The following is a 26,088-nucleotide window of genomic DNA, read 5'->3' on the forward strand; positions in this document are numbered from 1 at the left end:
TTCTCGAACACCTATACCATCACCATCACAGTGGTCGCATCGATAAAATCGTTTGCTTTTTTTTTACCTTCTTTTCCTCTTAGGCGTTACGGGTTCCAGCCTGCTTGCTACTCCTATTTTTTGCGCTCGCAAGGATACTTGCTTCTATTTTGTAGTTGTTAGAATTAATTTTTATTAGGGTTCTGCTTGCTCAACCAACCCGCTTACATACCCCTCGACACACCCAGGCAACACCGGACACCTAGGCTAGTAATATAGAAATTACAAATACGCATCTAAAATTATGTCCTTGAATTTTATAGAAGAAAAAATATAATTCGTATTTTTTTGGATTATTCAAAATACTATTCTAATATTAAGTGTTATTATCGCATTGTTTCGATTGATGTAACCTCTGGACTTTGCAAGTGTTTCTCTTCGAACTCAAAAAGCTGTCTGTCATATTAATGAATCTGTGAGCCACGATTGGGTAAACATCCTAAAAAATTAACAATTCCATTTGAATGTCGCCTGTACTAAAGATTAAAACTTTTAACTCCAAGACGTGTCTAACTTACAATTAATTGTTATTAATTTCTTTGGTCTTGGATATGACCTTAAACTAAAAGTGGTGAGACGCCAGCTTGCCGTCTTTGGGGAGTGTGGAGCCACCCTTTAATTGCCATTGTCCCCAGGTCCGCTCTGACCCGGAGTGGTAGTACCTGTAAGGCTCCCAACTATGGGTTAAATTGAAACCGAATTGAAACAACAAATATATTCTGTTAAAAAATTGCTCTTCAAAATCTTTGGATTCGGCATTAAATAACCTGAAAAGGGTTGATATGCCATAAAACAAAAACTAATTTCTGTATACACAACGCCACGGGTCCTTGCAAGAATATTCAAAATACAATCAGAAATTACTTGAGATGTCTACCCAGTCATGGCTGGACGAAAGAGAGCATAGCTTAAATTAAGGATTCCGTTCAGTTCAGAGTTTCGTGAGTTCGACAGAAAAATCAAAGTTGAGATTAGAGTCGGACGGTTACATACACCAAAACGTACAAAAATATCATTCAAGATGTGAATAATAGTTAGAATAGTTTAAATACTACTAATAAAAACATTCTTCCCGCCATAGGTAATTCGTTATTCTATTTTTAGTGTCGCCCGCACTGAGAATTGAACCTTCAAAAAGCAAAAGAGCTAAACTACTTCATTTATTAGGTCACTAATTGTAGTACTACAATTACGAAGTACTGAAGTACTTCATTTATGACGTCACCAATCTTTACAAAAATAACACTAAAAATAAGGACATAATTCTGAATAATAAAACTTATACGAATACTCAATCCTCAGCTATAAAATGTGTTTCGTCAGCAATAACTAGATAGAAGTCTTAATTAATTAGTACCTACACGTAACGACAATAACTAGATAGAAGTCTTAATTAATTAGTACCTACACGTAACGACAATTGAAAAAGTACATACGGAATCTACTGCTTTCTGTAAAAAATTGCAAACGCCGAATTATTTTCTCAGAAATATTGCCTCACAAGGAAATAAATATATGAAAAGAATGTTCGTTAAATAAGAAATTTTGTAAAGTTTTTTTAATAAATTAAATCAAATTGTGCTGTCGCGACAAACTCATTTTGTCATTAAGTAATTCCACACCGTCAAAAAAATGAACGATTTTGCAAAACAAATTTTGGAAATAGTGAAATACCCAATAAGTCACGAATTAGAACTTGTAAAAAGTTTTCGAGAAGAGCATTTGGCAATACAGAAACCAAACGATGAGAAACAGTTAAATTTGATAATTAATCGCACTTCAAATGAGAACAGAAATCACAATAGTCCAAATGATATAGAAGCAGAAGGTCTACATAATTCAGAATTGTATTTTGAGTGTGACCATTACTGAGATTTGAACGTTCAACCTCTAGAAGACTGTAACGTAGAACGCGTTTCTTTAATCTGGGAATAACACGAAAGATGAGAAGCATAATTAGAATGATCCAAATGATATGATTCATATACAAGTTTCTGAAGCAGAAAATATTTGTTTCATATTTTTTCTTGGATAAAATCATCGTCAGAGGAAATATCCAAAGGTTATGTTCGAAGTATTTCAGCAAACATTTATTCGGCAATATTCTCTTCAATGATTTCCTGCGATCTTTAAAACACATCATTTTTTTTCACAAAATCAGCATTGGGGTTTCCGAATTATCGAAGCCGTCTGCTGGCCCAAGGGAAAACGCTAAGTTTTTTGAATTATTCAAAACTTTAAAACTTCACCCGATCAAATGAACACACTTTATTACATCGCGATGTGTTTTTGGGTGCGTTTGTCACAAGGTTGGTTTGTGTACACGATGACGTTTACATCGCTTGATCAATTGTCACCAAATGATCAATCATAGTTTTACACAGCTTCTCTTTCTTGGAAATGTCATCCTTTAGTTAAAAAAAAATGTTCGATTCGAAGATTATCTATTTTTGCACACATTTGCTGTTCCTTCGATCTGTAACCCAGCACGCTATAGACTCAGTCACGAAGGAGACTAAGATAAAGAATAAGATGTTTAATAAAATTCACGCTCCTTTCCACAGTCCACCAATATTGGGTACAAATAAACTTCAGTCTTTGTTTAACTTTCAATTATAGAACTATATTTTGTTATGTTTTGGTTTCGGTTTCTAGCTGATGGAACTCAAATCTTATTTCTATTTTGAAGTCACGACTATTTTACTGCATAATAATAAATACGAAATCTGTGTAAATAAAAATATCACATTTATAAGTATTTTACGAGCGGGCAACGCCGGGGATTCCTGCTATTTTATTAGAGTGACCAAACGAGTCCGGTAGTATAAGAGGAAGACTAGTGCACTCTTGCTCTCTAATATATGTGTGCTAAAGGCACAAGTAGACACCTGACATTGTGGCCACTACCTTTGCTACAATAACCTTGGAACCAAACCAAAGACAGAGTCACAATATCGAACAGTAATTTGGAAAATACAGATGAGTCAAATTATAATGCGCATTGGCGTATTAATAAAGGAAAATAGTTTCCTTCAGCTTGCTCTCGACTACAATAAATCTTTTTTTTATGGAAAACAGGTGGAAATCCTACGGTTTTCTTCTTAGTCTATTTGTATAATATAGCGCACATGTCATTATCATATACCGTATTCCACTTTGAAACTGCCAAATTGTGGATATTAAAACAGAGTCCGGGGAAAAGCTATTGCTCCTTTGATCGAGATAATGCTCTCAAATATAAAAGAAAGTCTTCAAAGATTGCATTTGGCAATTCGGAAAAATACTGAGAATGTTAGCTAATGAGTAGGACGAGCGAGGTTCAATACTCGTTAAAATCATATCAGACTCTAAAATAGTGTTTGAAAGCCTTTCTGAATAACAAGTATAGTTCTACCAGTTGTTAGTATTCAAAGAACGCATCGGATATCTGTGTTTCGGGTTTGTCCGTTGGGAATTTAAGCGCCTAATCTTAATGTACAAGTCTATTCTTAATCGATATCTGGACCACGCACATATGTCTGGTTACAACAACTGTGTTGAAACCTTCTGTCGTCTGTGCACTTTATTTCTCACTCTGCTGGGGTCTATTCTCTTTAATCCTCTTGATGCATGCCTGTATAGAACTGTTCCAGCAACTAAAGTCTCCAACCGCCGATATCAAGTCTGTTGATTCGATGGCTTCATGTCTAGCTTGTAAATATTCTTATAGAGTAAGACAAGGAAGTCTGAATTTCGAGGGAATAAAATTGAACGTGTAAAGCAGTTTTTAAGGACAACTTTGCATGAGAAAAGTTTCCATTAAATAAAAACACTGACCAAATAGTCTAATAAAACACAATTCGAAGCTCAAGCCGGATTGTTTTATTCGAAGTATGAAATACCTTCACTATCTGATGTTACCGCAAAAAATAGTAAATAGGCCGAATAAACATAGGGAGAAATCTGATTTAACTGGTCAGTTTGAGAAGGCAAGGTTTGTGTTCTCCACTGTAAAACTAATATACACTTAAGTAATAACATGGATAAACATAATTGAAATAAGTAAACAACTTATGAATCCGAATAAAGATAAAATTGGGTATTGCGTTTATGAAACTGACTTTTTGCAATAAAATCAATATATATATATATATATATATATATATATATATATATATACACTTCATATATATATATATACATGCATACATATATACACTTCATATATATATATATATATATATATGTATATGTACTTGATATATAATAAATATCAGTATAGTTTAAGTGATACCCATTTTAATTACTTAAAATAAAGTTTTACTATGGTATTGGCCTTTTGGTCAAGATCAAAGTGTAGTATCTGTTCTTCAGATGCTGCACTTCCATTTCTTGTTCTCTTTCGGTGGAGGAGAAATCCTTCACGACTGAGACAATTTTTATTTTTGTACCTTTTCCCAGGTTAAAAAAACGACCCTGGTGTCTAACTCTGTCCCGTGGGGAGGCATAGTAAATAGGTACATTATATAATATACATAGATATATATCTATCAAATATATATAATAATATAAATAGCATACATACAAAAGATATATATATATATATATATATATATATATATATATATATATATAGTATACATTGTGTATCTATACATATGTAAAATCCAACCCGAAATCACCTCCATGGACACTGAGGCGCCTTCTTTCTCAAACAAGAGGAAGCTCCAAGACTCTGAGGAAGACCTAGCGTCAGAGCGTCTAGAGACAGCCACACACACAGAAGAGACCACAACAGCAGCACCAGTAAACAAGAGAACGAGGAGGAGGAGGCAAAGCAGGAGACCCAAGGGAGACACCCCTACCCGCAAAGACAATATCCAACAACCGAGGCTGAACCCCCCAAATCCCACTCACCCAAACAGCCAGAACAATCCCCCCTTCCTTCTTGAACCTCAAATCTATCCTCAGAAAGGTCGAGTAACGACCCCCAAAACCCACCTCCCCCGCAACCAAACACCCCAACACACGACACACGACACCCCCTCCTCTAGGCCCCCTGAAGCAACTCCCCCTCCAGTCAAGGAAAAAAAATCCCCCCACCACCAATCCGCACGGAGCGGATAAAGAGGCTTCTCTTCCTTCCAGAAGGAAGGATCTGTTAGACAGGCTCTCTTTAGGCAACAAAAGAACTGAAAGGCCAGCAGAAGGTCCGTTATAACCATCTAAAGAACTGTCTCTACGTCGGTAGCGATAATGTCACCGACTCAACCCAGTTCAAGGACGCTCCCTTGTTGACCACATTTTTAGGGTCAACAAGGATTCCAGGATTGAGGCCCTCTGAACGTGGATAGACGCCGCGAAGAATGCAGTTTTTAAATGTGAGGGCAGAGTCCCTGTATATATTCACCCCTCCTTCTACAGGGTTTTACAATTAATATTCCGCCTGGACGTGGGAGGCGTGGCCAAGAATGGGTACCCTCTGCAGACTTACTGACAAGAAGCCATAGACAGGCCTGCCACGCCCTCACCCTCGGGGACTTCAGGCCCGTATGTGACACTGAATAAGGTAGGTGGCCATGACTTTAAACTTGGCTACTTATAATGTGAGGGGCCTCAGATGTCGAAGCCATGCCGCGCGCGTGCTGAGAGATCTGGTGTCCCTCAAGATAGATATTGCCTCTATACAGGAGACCCACTTTGTTTGTGACGGGGATTGTCAGGTGCTGGTGAGCAAGTACGATGTTTACTCAGCATATGCAATACCTATAGTCGTGGAATCTCCTTGCTAGTAAATCGCACCCTATCAGCGTCGGTGAATGTTGTTCACGCCCAAGTAGACGGTCGAGCGAATGTCGTCGATGTTGCCGTTATTAGCAGTGTGTTTCGGATAGTCGCAGTTTACGCGCATAATTCCGCTGTGGAGAGGGCTTCCTTCTTTCGAGGGGTGGAGGGTTTTATAGATGATCCGGAGAGGGTAGTCTAAATGGGTTATTGTAATGCCATCCTTGATCCCAAGGTAGATAAGATCAGGAGGACAAGCGGGTCGGTGTAGTGTGACAGCAGTCTGTCTGACCTAATGGCTTCGTGCGACCTGGTCGACAGATTTCGCATGGATCACCCGGGGCGGTAGATGTAGACGTGGCATCCTGATATGCTATCCCATTCAAGTACTTACATTGATCGGATAATAGTCAGAAGAGGCGATGTAGACTTCATATCTTGCTTCCACTTTTTAGGACACTCGGACCATAAACTTGTTATGGCCCGTTTGGACTTGAGCACTATGCCTAAACTGGCCGGATACTGACAGTTCAACAGCACCTTGTTGGAGGACTACCGGTTGACGGTTACAGAGTAAATCCAACGGGCATTAGTGGGGTGTTAGCCTTAAAGCTAAGATTCGACGCTTCTCCGTCCAGTATAGCCAACGCCTCGCGCTAGATAAGGCTAAGTCCAAGAAGCGTATAGAGAATAGGCTGACACTAGATGTGGAGGGGGCTCCCTAGAGATTGGGCTAGCTAAACAAGACCTCAACCGCTTGGCTAGCGAGCGGTACGAGGGCCCGATAGTTAGGGCTAGGTTAATGAAAGTCTCGAACGAGGCTGTTAATGTAGACTCTGATGAGCGTAAGGCTGCTCTAAGGCGTGGCTCGGGCGGCCACATTCGAAAAGTAAACGACCTAGAAGGGCACGCCCTCGTGTTGACGCGGGAGATTTGCGAAGGGTTTTGGAAGCATCTATCGGAGCGCTTCACTCAACTACCCAGACTCAGGGTCGAAGAGTTTGGGAGCTATTGCGGCTCGAGCGGCTAGCTGTTATGGTCTCATCACTGAACATGAGATCATTAATGCGTTGAAGCAGGTCGGCTGCAACAAGCCCCCGAGGCTTGATGGTCTACCCTACGAATTGTACTTGAAGCTGGCGCTCATGTTAGTCCCTATTCTGAAGGATATTTTCAACCATAAGTTTGTTCAGGGTTCCATCCCTGGGCAGGTGTCCAAGGGAGTGATCACATTGCTGAGGAAAGCTCAACGGCATGGAGGTGAGGAAGACTTAGACGATTCCAGGCCCTTGACTCTGCTAAACACAGAGTTAAAGATTTTGGCCAAGGTTCTTGCGAATCGGTTGCAGTTTGTCATCACTGACTTGATCGAACCAGACCAGAGCTATGCTGTGAAGGGGAGATCGATTCAGGACAATCTTCATCTGATATGCACGATCATAGATGGGACAGAAGACGACGGCGAGGCCGCGCTGATCAGTTTTGATCAGTCCAAGGCTTTCGATACCATCGGTTCCAGGAATCTGTGCTGGTGGCCGACGGTTTTAATCCTGACTTCCGCAAGTGTATCTTTGCACTGTATGACAGGCCGACAATAAGCTGTCAGAGTCACTCGCTGTCTCCCGGTCGGTGCGACACGGTTGTCCGCTGTCGCCTCTCTTGTACGTCCTGGCCTTGGAACCCCTCCTTCTCAAGTTAAGGGACGAGGCGACTACACCAGTCATGCGTGGGATAGCTCTCCATGAGGCACACGAGCCAGGATTTCCACGTTCGCCGATGACGTTACCGTGTTCATGTCTTGCCACACAGATATTCAAGCGGTCACCGAGGCGCTCGCCCGAGACGAAGAAGTTACGGGGGGTGTCTTCAATCTCAGTAAGTCGGTAGGTATGTGGTTGGGTGCCTGGATCAGAGTAAATTCGCTTCTGGGCATCTTCAGTTGGACCGACGGCCCGGTCCGGATCCTCGGTGTGTGGTTCGGACACAGCCTCTAGCTGGAGAAAAACTGGTCGGAAGTGGAGAGCAAGGACAAAACCTCTGTCAAGACTTGCATTTGAAGGAAATTGTCCTTGAAGGGTCGGGCGGAGGCGTGTGTTACATACGTCTTTCCGCTCATCCTTTACCGTCTGTACATACTTCCCCTTCCTGCAGAAAAACGAATCAGCTTACAGGAGTACCGCGATTCACTCTTGTGGAACAAGGGTAAGCATTAGGTTTGCAGAGATGTCTGTATTCGAAATCCCGATCTCCTGTGTCACAAGTACGCAGAGAGGTTGCCCTTTCTGAACGGTTCACTGTACGTAGACGTTCAATGGGTCATTGCGGTTAGAAGCTTGTTTTACAATCTCTCATCTGACCCCTCGGTCTCCGCCGAGCTTCGACCAAAAATTCTATGCTGAATGGCCGTCCGTACTTAGAGCGTTGCCGAGAACAAGTGTCCTCGAACAGTCTAAGAACAGGCTTTATCGGGAGCTAGTGGGGCGTAGCACAACAGCACACCGCTAGTTAAGCGGATGGAGATGTCGTTAGATGAGGTCCACTCCCAGTTGAGTTGGGGAACGGGACGGGACTTTCTTACCAACTCGGAATTTTCCCTTAACTGGCGACTTGTCTGGAACGCACTGACGCTCTTTGACGAACTCCACTTGGACAAAGAGACCCGGGTCTATTGCCTGCGCTGCGAGGAAAGCATGAAGGAAACGGTCTGCCATGCTTTTTTCCGCTGCAGCAGGTTTAAGACACTCATAGGGTACGTCAACGAGGTAACGGCTCGCATCGATACCACGCACCTGCTTGAACTCACGAGTCATACTTTGTGGAGAACATTGATCCGCCGCTACCTAGGGAGAAAAGAATGGGTTTTCTGGAGATCCTAGCAGTAGCGAGAATGGTCATATGGATCACACGCCTCAAGCAAGTCCGCGAAGGGACATCTGTTCCGGATCGGGATGTGATCGTCTACTTTAAAAATCTTCTTAAAGTAATGATCAGATGCGATTGAAGGAAGTTGCCTCGAGTGGTCTTTGACAGGATGTGGGTGCATGACACTAGCTTGTGCATCCGACGAGACGCCAAGTTTGAATTCTTGTTACCACCATAGGCATGGCATGCACGGTACTGGGTCCTACGGAATCAATCCCGCTAGATTAGCAATAGAAAATTAAAGAGACTCCTGACTGGTGGTACAAATGAGATCCGGTCCCCCGATTGTTTGTTTTAGCACTAGAGAACCTTCCGAGGCTACCCTACCATTACCCCCTTTTTTGTTTTGTCCCCCCTGGCCAACACTTACTCGGAGGTCGCCTTCTAGCACATCCCCATTCCCCCCCACCTTTTCTGTTTTTGATGCTTTATTTATTTTTCCCCCAATACCCGATAAGAATCCACCCCAATACCCACTAGGGATCTCCCCGCTTGTTTTCGGTGCCCCGGAAAACAGTAGGCGATTTAACTACTTAGATTAGCTCAGGGAAGGACCTTACTAACAATGCACTAGGAAATTTTATTTGATAATTTTTCTAGTTTGTTTTCCCCACTCCCCAACACGAATTATTTGTTACCAAATTAAGAACTTTTATTCTTCCAATGAATTGAACTTTTTTTCACACACACACACACACACGCACACATACACACTTATTTTAATTTAAACAAAAAATGCACACATACACAGAAATTGTAAATATATGCTTTTTGCTTAAACGCTGGTAATTCATTAGTTAGCTTTAGATTCCACAGAGTGAATGAGGTATTGTCGTAAATGTTGCCAGTCAAGAGTAATTCGCCAAAGACTCCAATTTTTACATTAGTTAGAAATACCCTGCAACACTCTCCTCCCAAGATCTTATAGGGCCTTGTGCCTAAATTTGTTTTGTTTTTTTAGAGATTTTACTTTTTAAATTTGTTTACTTTTATATTTAAAAAAAATTAATTGTAATTTTTTCTTAAAACGGAATAAATTAAATATTAAGATCAAAGTGTAGTATCTGTTCCAGCAGATACTGCAAGCAAATACCATATGGGGGAGCAATCCCACATATAAGACCTTGGTCAATATAGGGTAAACCCTTCATGCCAATTGCCACTATCCAGCTCCCCTACTCCCCATTTCCCCTTCACTCCTCACTAGGGGAGCAAATAAATACAAACCCGCATATAAACCTTGGTCAATGTAGGGGCAACCCTTCATACCAATTGTCACTATCCAGCTCTCCTACTCCCCGGGGATTTGGTCCCCAGTTCTTCTTCACTCCTCACATAAAAAATCGGCCTTGTGCCTTATTTGCTCGGTGGGGGAGCAAATAAATTCCCTTTTCTTTGCCTTTTGGCCAAGATCAAAGTGTAGTATATGTTCTTACTACATGTTGTACTTACATTTGTAACTTTGTGATATAATGTGGGGAATAATTTTCTTGTATTAATGTAAAATGTTCACCCACTTTACAACCAGTCAGTCTCAAAACCATTCAAGTAATTCTCCAGATCATTCAAGTTGTTTTTTAAGGATTCCAGTTATTTTTTAAGCATTCACGTCATTCTTAAGGCCATTCAATTCATCCTTAACTTCATTAAAGTCATTCTAAGTCAGTTACTTTTTTTAAAGTTATTTCAGCCCATTTTTCGGTCATTTTAGTTTATCTTTAAGAATTGCATGTCAATCCTACATTCACGCATTCATTAATTACACGAGAGCACGCGACTAATGGCTATCGACCTTGTTCGTTTATGAGCGAATAAAAGTCGCTTTTTTTCTTACCGTTCAATTACAAGTATATTTCTATATCACGTATAAAAGCTTAAGCCACACGGACACGGATGTCTTCGCACTGTTTGGAATTTAAATGTAACCGCCTATGAGTTCATTTTTATTTTTCATATATATAAGTGGAACGTATACGTTGTCAAAAGATTTTTCTGCTGTCAGCCACGAAGGTATTTGAAAAGCATTCTTGTCAGTCTGTTATGCTGAATTTTTATACAATATTTTTGTCTGTCACGCTACGAATAATGATGCTGAATTTTGCACTAACATTTTTCGTCACATCCGTACGGATTGAATGGGCGTATCTCTAACGTACTTTTTAGGTGTTTAAATAGCCGACTTCAATCCTGATAACAGAATTTTAATGGGGTCATTTCTCTTTCGGGTGTCGTTGGTTTCCATTGAAGAGCGCCCATGAAATATATTTTCTGAGTTTTAAAGCAATAAAAAGGGGGAAAATCTTTTATAGTTCAACGTTCTTTAAAATCTACGATCGAATGATAACAATGTTTCACCATAGATATTTCTTATTGCTAAAGATGGTTTGAAGTGAACGTTCCCATGATTCATCTTCCTCCGGAAATGTCACAATGAAATGTGCCACTTAACGGGCCATGTTGCAAAGATTGGTATCTTTTCCGGAGAAAGCTTACCGTTATTATGATCCTGGAATATGATGCGCCCCCCGCCCTCTTCTAATAATATACGCTTTCTGCGTATCTGATCGTTTCCTTGATGAATTGCAAGGATTGTTATCATTGTAAGGATATCTGAGATACGATCGTTCTACGGCGATATTCCATGGGCGCGAATCGATACTGGCTTATTTTTATTAAGATAGATTTTGTAAAAGACAGTTGCCGAAAGAGGAATGAACATTTTCATAAATATAAGATATTTTTTATTATCTTGAGGATGCTTACTTTCAGGTACACACACACACACACACATATATATATATATATATATATATATATATATATATATATATATATATATATTATGTACATGCGTGTGTATGTGTGTGAATCAATGTATATATATTGATGTAAATATGGGTCGCTTTATATATTAAAACTTCGAATGCCAAAAAAATAAACCCGCTTAGTTTAAAATGAAATATTGTCTATCTATATATCTATAAAAGTAAAATTGTCTGGATATCTGTCTGTGTGTGTGCATTCCCCTGCCAAACTAGTCTGTCAATTCTTGGTCTACAGACTCGAGATTTGACATAAGAGATTAGGGGAAATCTTTTTAATAGTTTTCCGGACAGAAATTTTGCTGTCAAGGGGTAAAATTTTCACGAATTAAGCTTTGAAAACTTTTCCAAATTAATCTGCCAATGTTGAGTCTAAACACATAAAATTATAAATGTAGGTTATTTGGATATGGGTCAGACTGTTTCATTCAATTTTAAACCAAAATGATGAAGGTTAATGGGTGAACGAATGGGTCAAAGTTTTTTTTTTAAATATTGACCTCGCGTATCAAATTACTCAGCTAATTTCTTGTCTTAACATTTAACATTTTACATATAGGGTATTCAGAGACAGAGCAAGCTCTTTAATCGGTTTGGGTCGAAAATTTCAGATGTCGAAGGATCGACGTTCAAAGTTTTACCGTCTTTAGCAAACTACTCAGTCAATTTTTGGTCTAAATATTTGAAATTTTACATAACGGGTATTCAGACATTCGGCAAGCATTTTAAGTAGTTTTGGAGCGATGATTTCGTTACCAGAACGTCAAAGTTGAAAGAGTTGGCCTTTGCAAATTTTAGTAAACTCTTTCTCCAATTTTGGGTCTAAAGACTTGAAATTTTAGATGTAGGTAACTTGGACGTGTGATTTGAGACGCAAGCAATAAGTTTTTAAGGACCTAAATTGGGGTCAAATATTTAAATAATTTCCTCTGTGGTCTCTACTAAATTACTCAGAAAATTTCTGGTCTAAACATTTGAAAGTTTACATAAAGGGTAGTTACACGTAAAGCAAGTTAGGAACAGTACATAGGACCCGAGCAAATGATACAGTTGTCATATATGTACTGTATGCTTTTGGAATGTGGACGTGTGTTGGAATGTATTTTTTAGTGACAGGTTCGGAATTTTTGTAAATGTTTGCTTCTTTGCTTAGCAAAGGAAAGAAAAGGTGGCTTAGTGGCTGGTTTCAAATTTCATGACTTGCAGTGATGATTGGTTAAGCATAAACCACTGGGGTCTGTAGATATAAAGAATAATTCTTTAAGTATAATGAGCAAGCTCCCCTAAGAATACTTAAGGATGGACACAGTCTGCAGAATGATAACTAATGCAACCAACTAGCGTTCCCAACTTTCACTTGTTTGAACACTCTAGATTGTCGAATGTATCAGGCCGAATTCGGCGACTAATAGTTTTTACTTTCCTTCGTTCTCCTGACAATTGTTTGATGGCCCTAACGTAAAGCCTTAGGAAATCGATCAAAAGGTGGCTTCCTCGCTGGGCAAAAAGCATGAACCACTAGTGTTTGTTGATAGTTAGAATAATTTATATATATATATACATATATATACACACATATATATATGTGTGTGTGTGTATGTGTGTAAATGTGCGCGTGTTTTGTGAAAATGCCCGTTTTTGCGAATATTTTATATAATTTGTGCATAGCAATTCTCTGTTGATATAAGTCCGTCAAGATGAAAAATAGAGCATAAGTAAAGAACAATTTTACCATATTCACAAGTCCAATGTATTATTCTTCAACCAACTGTTTCCTTTTTCGAGGAAAAAAAAAATAATACATTTTGCATATTGGTTTCATTTCCAATGAACAATAAATACCAGTCTGCCAACAATTGATAATTCCTTTCGTGCATTAGTGAAGTTGTCCGAGAACCAACACGTACATACCCAGCCGCAAATAAGAGAAAGCATAGAAAAGAACAACTCGCTATTTGTAATAACGACATTTATTTCCGTATTGTTATGACCGAAGGATATACTTGTCTCTAACGTAATCTCTTTTTTCAAATCTTTATTTTCTCTACTGGTTAACAGAAAATATAAATTCAACTCACTTTTTTACCTACGTCACGATCATGAACCAGACCTCTCACGTGATCTCGGACGTTTTCACGCGTCTAGCGTGATATCAAACGTTATTCACATCTCTCCCGAGATTGTCCTCTTTCTTCTTTTTATCGTCTTTTTTGTATGTCAATGACGTCATTTAGATTTCTTTTGCATATAGCCGTCCATCTGAGAAAAAAAAAAAACCCAAAACTCCTCAGGGACGTGGGCTCTCTCTACCGTGCTAGAAAGCTAATAACTCCTGCGAGTATCCTGCACCTGTACAAGGTCACCATTAATCCCTGCATAGAGTATTGTTGCCATATTAGTGCTGGTGCATCTGCTACTAGGCTCTCCTTTTTAGACAGGGTTCCAAAGATAGTTGCCAACCTTTATAGATTCCGCATTACAAACTAGGCTTCAGCCGCTGTCCAATCGACGAAATGTTACATCCCTCTGCCTATTTTACAAGTATTTAATGGTAGATGCTTCTACGATCAACAAGCTATATTACTACTTCGACGTAATTACCCCCGAAAAGCAGCAAAATCCCAACCCTACACAATAGAAATCGTTGGCATTACCTAAGTCTTCTACTTTAATAGTTTCTTCCCCAGAACTGCTAGACTTTGGAATTCACTTCCGGTTTTCTGTTTCCCCGATTGTACTGTCGTGCGTAAATTCATGCGCAATGCAAACATACATTTTGCTGCTAAGCACCCCACATATTACCCCACAAATTGGGTCCTAGATAGTAACCCCCTTACATCAAAATGGCACTGCCTTGTTTGGGGCGAAAATGAAATAAAAAATCTAGTGGGTCGTCATCTAGATACAGGCAGACCTGTGTTTTTTTTATAGTGCGCTCTCTAGTAAATTGGGTAATTTGTAAACCCGTATTTTTTTCTTTTAAAAACAGAGATACTTTTTTTTCTTTAACGTACATAATAAGTATTATGAAACTGCTTTGCAAACATTAAAAGAAAATGGAATAAAACACAAACACGCACAACCAGACAAGCTTTCTGTCTCTATGTCGGATTTTTAAAAACAATTACTTTTAAAAATCTGACAGTTGTTGTCTGTTGCGTCCGAAGAAAAGCTAATTATCAAAATCGGAAAAGTGAAAAAGCTAGCCACTATAAAATTTTAAAAAAATTTAAAACATCACATTTCAGACTTTTCCTGCGACCATCCTGGTCAATAAATCCATATCATCCTTACGAATATAGCTTCTATTTCTCCGCTTAAAAGTTGATATTGGGCGTTGATGTTCAGCAAGCCAGTTTGCTTGAAAAGGAGTCAAAGCATAGCTCTGCGCGACCGTCCACTTGCATGAGCTAGTGAGCGATTAATAGACGATTATCTCATATTACTACATACAGCTACGCTTGTGTGTAGTGTGCCAACATTATGGGCCATCTATTCACTTTTTTCTCATCCTTAAACATATAGTAGGAATGAGTTTTTTTTTCTTTTTTATGCCATCGCTATTCTCTCCCGGTTTTATCGTTAGTAACAGGTTATCGACTGATCTCTACTCTTTGGGTTCCGATTATAAGAAAATCATACCGATTAATTTTTTTTTACTTAAATAAGTTTTCTTATCTCCCCTCCGTCTGACAATATTCATTTTGACTGGACTTCTTTACACACCCTGTTCTTTCCTGGAACACATTACTGGTGGACTGTATCCCTGTTAATTTTTCTCACAGAAGAGCAAATTGTAACATTAGCACAGCTTCTACAAAAACAATAAATCCTAAGCTCATAACAGTGATTCATGCTAGTATTCCCATAGTGTTCCTCGTCTTAAGATGCTACTAAATTAAACACAATACACTCATACCCTCGAGTAACAGTGGCCTCGATATGAAATAACTCCATAAATAAAAATAAAACAAATAACATAGTTAAGATGGCTCGTGCAGCAGCTTAACCATGATTCCCGAAAGGTCGCAAGAGGACTCTAGAAATTGACATAATAAAAAAGAAAAAAAGTATGTAAATCTTCCGCAGTTATTAATCAAACATACTTGAATTACAGCTTACTGCTAATCGATTTATTTGGTGTGGTCAGCCTTCAGGTATTCATTTGTGCATCGAATGTGATTTTTCATGGGCAGTTGAGCGAGATAAAAATATATGGATTAACCAACATGAAATTGCATACTGCAATGCGTCGATCATTCGTAAACGTCGATTAAGCAGAAAATAAAGCTTATCGCGACTAATTCGGATTTAAAGGCCCAACAAATTTGCAGAAATAAGAAGAGTCCGTATATATATATATATATATATATATATATATATATATATATATATATATGATTTTCAGAATGTGAGAGAATGGATATAATAAATTCATATATATATATATATATATATATATATATATATATATATATATATACACTAGTTGTAACCTGCCAATCGTTGCCGTTGCTGAATTTGGTGTAATGGAAAAGCCTAATAAAAAGAAAAAATAATACATGTTTCTTATATTCTTAGCAAAGCAATCAACTCCAAAAAGTGAAAAAAAAAAAAACAAAAAAAAACGCAAAAGTGTACAAAAAATGGTACGCTTGCAGATTTGGATGCGGATCCTCGGGAGTTTCCGTCAAGCATGGATTGGACTCGACCAACAATCAGTGGATTAGCCGAACCTTGCTAAAATGTTGAAACGCTAAATCGAGTTGTTTTTTTGTTTTTTTTGTTTTTGTATTAAAAAGTATTTGGGTGAGGGGGAGTTACAATACACAGATTCGAAAAAAATTATCCAAAACAAATAAATGAAAGCAAATGGAAGGTAAGTTACGTTTCCACATAATTGGGTTAATTTTTGGTGTTTTTTTGATTAATGTAAAATTTTAAATCAGCTCGAAAAACACAATGTTTATCGATGTATTTGAAAAAGACTAATGGTCGCGGACTCTGTTGAATATGTTAAGTTTGGGAGAATAAGTTAAAAACTACACAAAACAGTGTCAGAAACCCATTGAATATATGTTACCATTACATAGGCTGACATATTCGGTGGGTTTCTGAAAGTATTTTGTATAGTCTTTTATTTTTAGTTTTAACTTACTTTCCCAAACTTAACGTAATCAACAGTGTCGGCATCCATTTATATTTTCCAAATATACCGATAAACACTATTTTTCTAGCCGACTAAACGTTACATTAAATAAAAAGGGGTTGTATTACAATACACTGATACGAAAAAGCTGTTGAAAAATAAATATATAACAAATAAATATGATCAAAGGTAAGATAAGTAACTTTTCCACATAACTGGATTAGTTTTTATCGCTTTTATTTAATGTAAAATGTTTAATCGGGCCAAAAACATGCAGTGTTTATTAGTATATATCAAATTTATATATATATATATATATATATATATATATATATAGTAGAAAGGGTAATTAATAAAAATCTAAAGAAAGTGCTCCATACTGTTGTAGAGCAAATACGCGTTTTTTTATTACCGTATTTTTCTGTTAAGTTACATTATTGTTTCGGCTACACGACCGTTTTTTGGCCGTCATGTAGCTTTTCAGACTTTTACAGAAATGTTCGTTTAGGATGGAATGAAAGTGTGAATGGTGTAAAGGGAAGGGGGGGGGGCGAGAGAAAAGCGGAAAAGAGGAAAGGGAAAGGGGGAGAGGAAGGAGGGGGTGCTTGATATGTCGGCAATGCTTAGGTTTTGGAGTTTAGGTGGTTGTGGAGGATCTTGGGAGTTCATCTCTGGTGTGGCTGAGAGCATAGGGATAGATGGAGGGGGATATATGTGGGGGTAGGAGGAGGAGGTTACTTTAAATTTCGAGTCCTAAGGTTTAGGTTGCTGGCGTCTCGTTGGTGAGATTATTTCTTGATAAGTATATCTTGACCTGTCGGGTGCTCGCCTAGGTTGGGAGGCGGGGGGCTATGATTCTGTTTATCTATTTGATTTTTATTTGTTGTTAAGTGCTTGGAGAGGATTAGCTTGCGGCCGTACGCGCGAACACACACATATACTTAAAGAAACGCTCATCTGTACACATACAACTCAGCCCATAAATGAACATTTCTGTAAAAGTCTGAGGAAGCTACATGACGGCCAAAAAACGGTAGTGTAGCCGAAACTAAGAAAATACGGTAATAAAAAATAAAACGTGTATATATATATATATATATATATATATATATATATATATATATATATATATATATATATATGATAGATAGGTAGAAAGATATATATATACACATTAAGATATATAGATATATGTATATATATATATATATATATATGATAGATAGGTAGAAAGATATAGATATATATATACACACAAATATATATATATATATATATATATATATATATATATATATATATATATATATATATATACACTATCAGTTCAACCGGGCTTTGCTCGATACGTATTTATTGTTCATACCAAAATATTAAAAAGTTTTACTCATGTCCAGATAACCTACATCTAAACTTTCAAATGTTTAGACAAGAAATTAGCGGAGGAGTCTTGCATAGGCAAACACTTTAAATTTCAACCTCTTGGCAGCCAAATTTTCGCCCCACATAATTAAAAAACTTGCTGCATGTCTGAATAGCAGTTTATGTAAAGTTTCAAATGTTTAGACTCCAAAATTGTCTTAATAGATTGCTAGAGACCGAAAAAGTATTTTTTTTTAAACTTTTATTTCTTTGTATATGATAGCATGTGTGTGTGCGTGTGTGTGTTATTTGTATTGATAATTTACTCCTGCCGGTTAATGGATTATTCGAATACTGAATACAACTATGATAAATCTATTCATTCATATTTATATATATTTACACACACACCCACTTGCGCACGCGCGCACCCCCCATATATATATATATATATATATATATATATATATATATATATATATATATATATATATATTCACAAGCACAATCTGTTTCATGTTACCGATGATCTACAACTAGTCTCCTTTTTGTAGAGTATCCTCGACTCCTAGTCATACGATGCATTCATGGAGAAATAACGACAACAAAAAAATACGCGAATAAATGTATATTTTTTATCTTCAGCATCATTATCCCCTTCGTATTCATTGCATTATCGATTAAAGTGCTTTCTATATATCTGAATACACTTTATGTAAAAATTTGCTGAGTAATTTATTAGAGACCACAGGAATATTTTTTTAACTTTGGCCGCTTAAATATTTATTGTTTTGGGCTCGAATCGAATCAAAAACAATGTACAAGTAATTTACATCAAAACTTTCAAGTGTTTAGACACAAAATAAGTGGAGGAATTGGGTCGAGTTTTCAAAGGTCAACTCGTTGGATTTTTACCTCTTGACAGCAAAATACCTGGCCGAAAACTGATAAAAACAAATCTCAATACCCCTTATGTCAAATCACGAGTCTGTATACTGAAGATTTACAGAGTAGTTTGGTGGAGAAATGTACACACATAGACACAAAAACACAGAGCTAATGTTACTTTTATAGATGTATAAATAAATGATTCAAACAATATGATAAAGTAACTACAATAACATTACTTTTTCAGTCTTAAAAGATATCATCAGGCAATAAGCGATTAATGTTATTAATGGAGACCGGCATCTTTACGTAAATTGAACAAAGTCATAACATGCCGGTTTTTATTGAGAAGCATCAAGAACATCGTTAAAATTCAATGGTTTTCTTTTTGCTTTTTTTTTAAACCAGGAATACGCAAAACCATTATATATATATATATATATATATATATATATATATATATATATATATATATATATATTTACTTGGGAGTCACCTATTATCAAGACCCGAAGGGTACTCGATGATTGTAAGGATTATGAATGTAGAGGGATTGTTATGTAATCACTTATGGTGAACATTAGGTACACTTTTATTAATAGGTGGCGTCACAGCAAATATTTCACCTTGGATTTGGAGGCCGCCATGTTGTATTCAACAGGGAACACTAGGAACAGCGGGACAGTGTCCAAAAGGCGGAAAAACTTTATCGAGAAATGCAGTAATCTTGTGTGATATAACAGTTATGACATGAGCTGTAGATCTTGCAGAAGGGAAACCACCTTGTATGTTTCTGAGCAGGTTATTTCTGCTGATGTGGTCGACCACTTCTGTTCATCACAGTCTCTAGTAACTTACTCGTGACACAAATGAGATTCATTAGTTTGTATTGAGATATGATCGATCACCGGAATTTTTAAATCTTGGGCAGACTGGAAAAGTGTGTGTATGTGTTGGCAGCAATCCTCCTTAAGGCGACGGTAAAACAGTTTGTAAGCATGGGGAATAGTTTCGGTGAATATATATATATATATATATATATATATATATATATATATATATATATATATATATATATATATATATATACACGGCATAACACATTGACACACCAGTTCTCAACAGATTAACAAAAGTTATGCAACGTGAGGCCTGGCCAATACGAGACAGGTTACTATTTAGCTAGTTTTTAGTAATTAATGACTTCCTCAGGCGATAAAACTTATATGAAAACAAAGTTACTATTTTACTAACTTTACCTGCATATAAGCTAACAACCTAAACTATATATATATACTATAAACTATATATATATATACTATAAACTATATATATAATATATATATATACATACATACATATGTACATATATATATACACATATATACATGTACACATATATACACACATGTACATATATACATATATATATATATATATTAACACATACATACACATATATATATACACATATATATGCACATATATATACGCATATACATATATAAATATATACATATATATACACACATGTATACACATACACATATATAAATATATACACATATAAATACACCCATGTATACACATACACATATATAAATATATACACATATATATACACACATGTGCATATATATACGCATATATATACATACATACACATATACATACATATATATATATACATATATATGCATATATACATACACAGATACATTCATATATATAGACATATATATACAAATATATGCACATATACACATATATATATGCATATATACATATATAAATGTATATACACATATGTATATATACATATATACAGATATATGCATATATATACATATATATGCATATATACACATATGTATATATACATATATACAGATATATACATACATATATATGTGCATATATAAAATATATATATACTTATAGATATATGCATATATACATATATATATGCATATATACACATATATATATACATAGATATGCGTATATACACACATACGTATACACATATATATACACATATATATGGATATATACACACATATACATATATACATATATATATACATATATATGCATATGTACACACATATACATATATACACACATATATATACATATATGCACATATATACACACATATATATACATATATGTACGTACATATATATACATATATGTACGTAAATATATACACATATATGTACAAACATATATACACATATATGTGCGTTCATGTATATACATATATGTACGTACATGTATATACATATATGTTAGTACATATATATGTACATATATGTACGTACATATATATATATATATACATATATGTTAGTACATATATATACATATATGTACTTACATATATATACATATATGTACATACATATATATATACATATATGTACATACATATATATATACATATATGTACATACATATATATACATATATATATATATATACATATATGTACATACATATATGTAAATATATATGTACGTACATATAGGTATATATTCGTACGTACATATATCTATATATATGTACGTACATATATGTAAATATATATGTACGTAAAAGTATGTATATATATATGTACGTAAATATATGTATATATATATATATATGTACGTACATATATATATACATTTATGTACATACACATATGTAAATATATATGTACGTACATATACATACATATATGTACGTGCATATACATACATATATGTACATGCACACATATATATACATATATATGCACATATGTACATATATATATACACACATGTATATATACGACCATATATGGACATACGTATATACATATATGCATACATATATATATATACATACATATATGTACATACGTATATACATATATACATATATATATATAGGTGTACATACATATATACACATATATATGCATATATTTACATATATATACATGTATGTACATATATATACATATATGTACATATATATATACATATATATACATATATATACATATATGTACATATATGTACATATATGTACATATATGTACATATATATACATATATATACATATATGTACATATATATATACATATATGTACATATATATACATATATGTGCACATATATACATATATATGCATATATATACATGTATATAACTATATGTGAATATATATACATATATATGCATATATACAGATACATATATATATACACATATTAACATATATATATACATATATAAGAATATGTGCACATACATATATATATACATATATACGTGCATTTATGTACATATATATATACATATATACATACATATATATACATATATATACATATATGTATACATATATATACATATGTGTACATATATATACATATATGTACATATATATACATATATGTACATATATATGCATATATATACATGTATGTACAGATATATACATATATGTACATATATATACATACATATATATATACATACATATATGTACATATATATACATACATATATGCACATACATATATATGTACATGTACATACATATGCGTATATATACATACATATATCTACATTCATATATGTACATATATATACATACATATATATACATATATATTCATATATATATACATATATATACATACATATACATATATATACATATATACATACATATATATATGCATATATACATATATATATACATCCATATACATATATATACATACATATACATATATACATACATATATATGCATATATATACATATATATACATATATACATACATATATATATGCATACATATATACATATATATGTATGCATATATATACATATAGATGCATATATGTACATATATATATGCATATATACATATATATGCATATATACATATATATACATATATATACATATATATATGCATATATACATATATATGCATATATACATATATATGCATATATATATGCATATATACATATATATATGCGTATATACATGTATATATACATATATATATGCATATATACATGTATATATACATATATATATGCATATATACATGTATATATACATATATATACATATATATACATACATATATATATATACATTTTTAAAAACATATATATACACATATATACATGCATACATATACAAATGTATATAAATATATACGTACATACGTATATATATACATACACATGTGTACATACATATATACATACATATACCTGTATACATACATATACATGTATACGTACATATACATATATTTATACATGCACGTATATGCATACATGCAAATATATGCATATATGCACGTATATATATATATACATCCAGATATATACGTGCATGCACATATATACAAGCAGGTACATACATAAATACATACATGCACCACCATAAATATATGTATACTAGCAATTATACCAGGCGTTTATTGAGTCCACAGGAAGTGTTGTTTTGCCTTACCTTCTATATTTAAGATACATGTCCACTCAATCATAGGCAGCATCGATACTTCCACAATAATTTCAAAGATAAACAACTGCTGTAATCCTACTTTGAAAAACGGTTAAAACAGCAAAATGTAATCGCATCCGCCAACAAATTACATCAAACTTCTCCCCCAGATATTTCTGAGAAGGCATACAACGAGAAGAAGTATACAACGATATTGAACTATGTACCAGTTTGAGCGAATTTCTTTTTTTCTGCCTCAGTCTAGAAATATTTCTGTGCACAGTTATAGAAATAGTTTTGTTATTTTAATACCCGTAAATTTCATTTTTAAAACAGGAAAAAACTTAAAAGTAAAACAAACTTAAAATCGTTCAGTTTTAACAATTACAAAATAGATGTTCTTAGCAAAAATTAACGTTTATACGTTTTAAAAAGTATTAATTATTGAGTTATTAAAAGAAAATAAGAAATACCCGTTTTAAGTTGGAACGTCAGAAGCTAAGCCAGTAAACGAACATCGTAACTATTTGTCCAATACCCGATCGATTTTATGATATTGGCAATTCATTGTAATCCAATGCAAGTAGGAATACCAACATTCACGCATGCGTAGATCATAATTGTTAAGAAAACGACCGAGGTAACGTCACGAATGAATTATCAAGCAGTTGCAATGTAAAAAAATGTGTTTTAACCATTAAAATGAAAAAAAAAGAGCCCTTATCTAAGTATATACAGGGAAAGGCTATAATAAATGTACTTAAATGTAAGAATAAAAAAAAAAATAAATACGGAAAAATTAACGAAAATGTAATCGCCCCCCCCCCAAATAAGAAGTAAATGGGCACCACCCTACCAGATATTTTGGCACAAGGGATACAAAGAGATGTCGGTATTCTCAGGTTATTATTTAGCACTTTTCTATGATTATATTACAGATTAAGAGAATTTCTTTAATGCTGCCTTAGTCTGGCTTGATTTCGCTCTACGGTTAGTTGAAACAACTGTGTTAGTTACAGTCCGTAAATGTTATATTTTTTATAAAGGTTTAAAAAAATAACTGAAAATAATTCAATTGTACAAATATCAAATTAGAAATATTGTTTACGTAAAATACACGTTTTTATGTTATAAAAATAATTACATATTACTTATCGTATTATCAAACAAAAACAAAGAAAGCAGTTACGATGTAAAAAAAAGCATATCTACATTAGTTTCGAAATAATGATAAAGTGTTGTTTTACTTTCATTTACAGCCGATGAAAAATGTCAAACAAGTGAAGCACGAGAATTTAAAAAATGGCTAGCATTTAGCCCCAAAAGTCTCCAGCTGATGTCAAATCTTGGTGAAAATGAACAAACGGTGCAGTTTTAGGCCTTAAAAATATGTAAATTTGAGTTGTGCACCATGAAAAAAAATGGTCCAGCATATACCCCCCTTATTTAGCCCAAAAAATCCCAATGCCTCATCACATTTTAATTTGAGTTCAGCACCATGCAAAACTGCTAAATAAACATACACAAAATATTTTGGACAAATATATTAAAATAGTTCCAAAAATGGAGTGATTTTATTAGCCCTAATAGAGTCCTTGGGCATAAGATAGAGTTATCGCGAGGTATAGACAAACAAAATTATATAGAAATCAGTTACTTACAACTTTTTATAAAATCCAAGGCATAATACACAAAAGTGTTAATTTTAACCATTTTAACCCTAAAAATTAACCGGAAAAAAGTTGTATAAATAAGGAGGTAGAGTCGGCCGACAAGGTTTCGCCCTAACTTTTCAAAGCTGAATCGAGTGCTTTTTTTTATTTATGTATTGGGAAACGAATTTGAAGACACACATAGACGCCTATATATATATATATATATATATATATATATATATATATATATATATATATATATATATAACTGATTTTTCTCCTTTGATTTTGATCTTAGTAGGATTAAAATTCAAGATATTTCATTCAAATGTAATATGCACAAACTGCAGCAGATTTTCTTAGGTGTGTATTGACCTATAACCTCTCCACTTTCTCGATAATCGTAGATTCCTATATTTCTCCTGTTGAGAGTTCACGGTCAAAATCGGTTACAATCAATGGAAGTGGGAAACTCTATTCTCTCTCTAATAAATTTATCCTTTTCCCGCCACCACTTAATACCGTTGCGGGATCATTCACAACGAACAGTTACGAAGGAAAACCGGTTTAAGTTTTCTTTACTTTGTAGTTGCTTAAAAAACACTGGAATTAACCGAATTGAAGGGCTTCTTATGCCATTTGTTTCGTTTTTCGCAGTGTTTTTTTTGTTTTCTTTCTTAAAAAACTGAACTAAACCGAATCGGAGGGTTACTGCTCAGTTGCTTAAAAATGGATCGAAACAAATCGAAGGGTTTCCTATGCCATTTTGTTAACCGAATCGAAGGGGTACTTATGCCATTTGTTTTCGCTATGTTTTTTTTTTTTTGGTTTGCCGATATTTTTCTAAGAAATCTAACATCGTTTTATTACTTCGCTTATTCTTCACTTTACACCCCCTTACACACAACGCCGGGTACACCCGCTAGGATTAGATAAAGTCGACGAAATTTGAATGAACATAAATCGCAGAAATATTTT

General features: G+C 34.7%; 1 protein-coding gene and 1 pseudogene across 9 annotated transcripts in view; one reads left to right on the forward strand and one right to left on the reverse strand.

Annotated features, from left to right (window-relative positions):
- LOC145263650 (5-hydroxytryptamine receptor-like) overlaps positions 1 to 26,088 on the reverse strand; it is a 1,538,699-nt gene that overhangs the window by 1,465,143 nt on the left and 47,468 nt on the right. The window lies entirely within an intron of this gene.
- Positions 10,111 to 10,214, forward strand: LOC145264040 (U2 spliceosomal RNA; annotated as a pseudogene).

Source organism: Euprymna scolopes, chromosome 39 (genome assembly GCF_053919585.1).
Source record: "Euprymna scolopes isolate OS-2025 chromosome 39, ASM5391958v1, whole genome shotgun sequence".
In the NCBI taxonomy this organism is placed as follows: Eukaryota; Metazoa; Mollusca; class Cephalopoda; order Sepiida; family Sepiolidae; genus Euprymna; species Euprymna scolopes.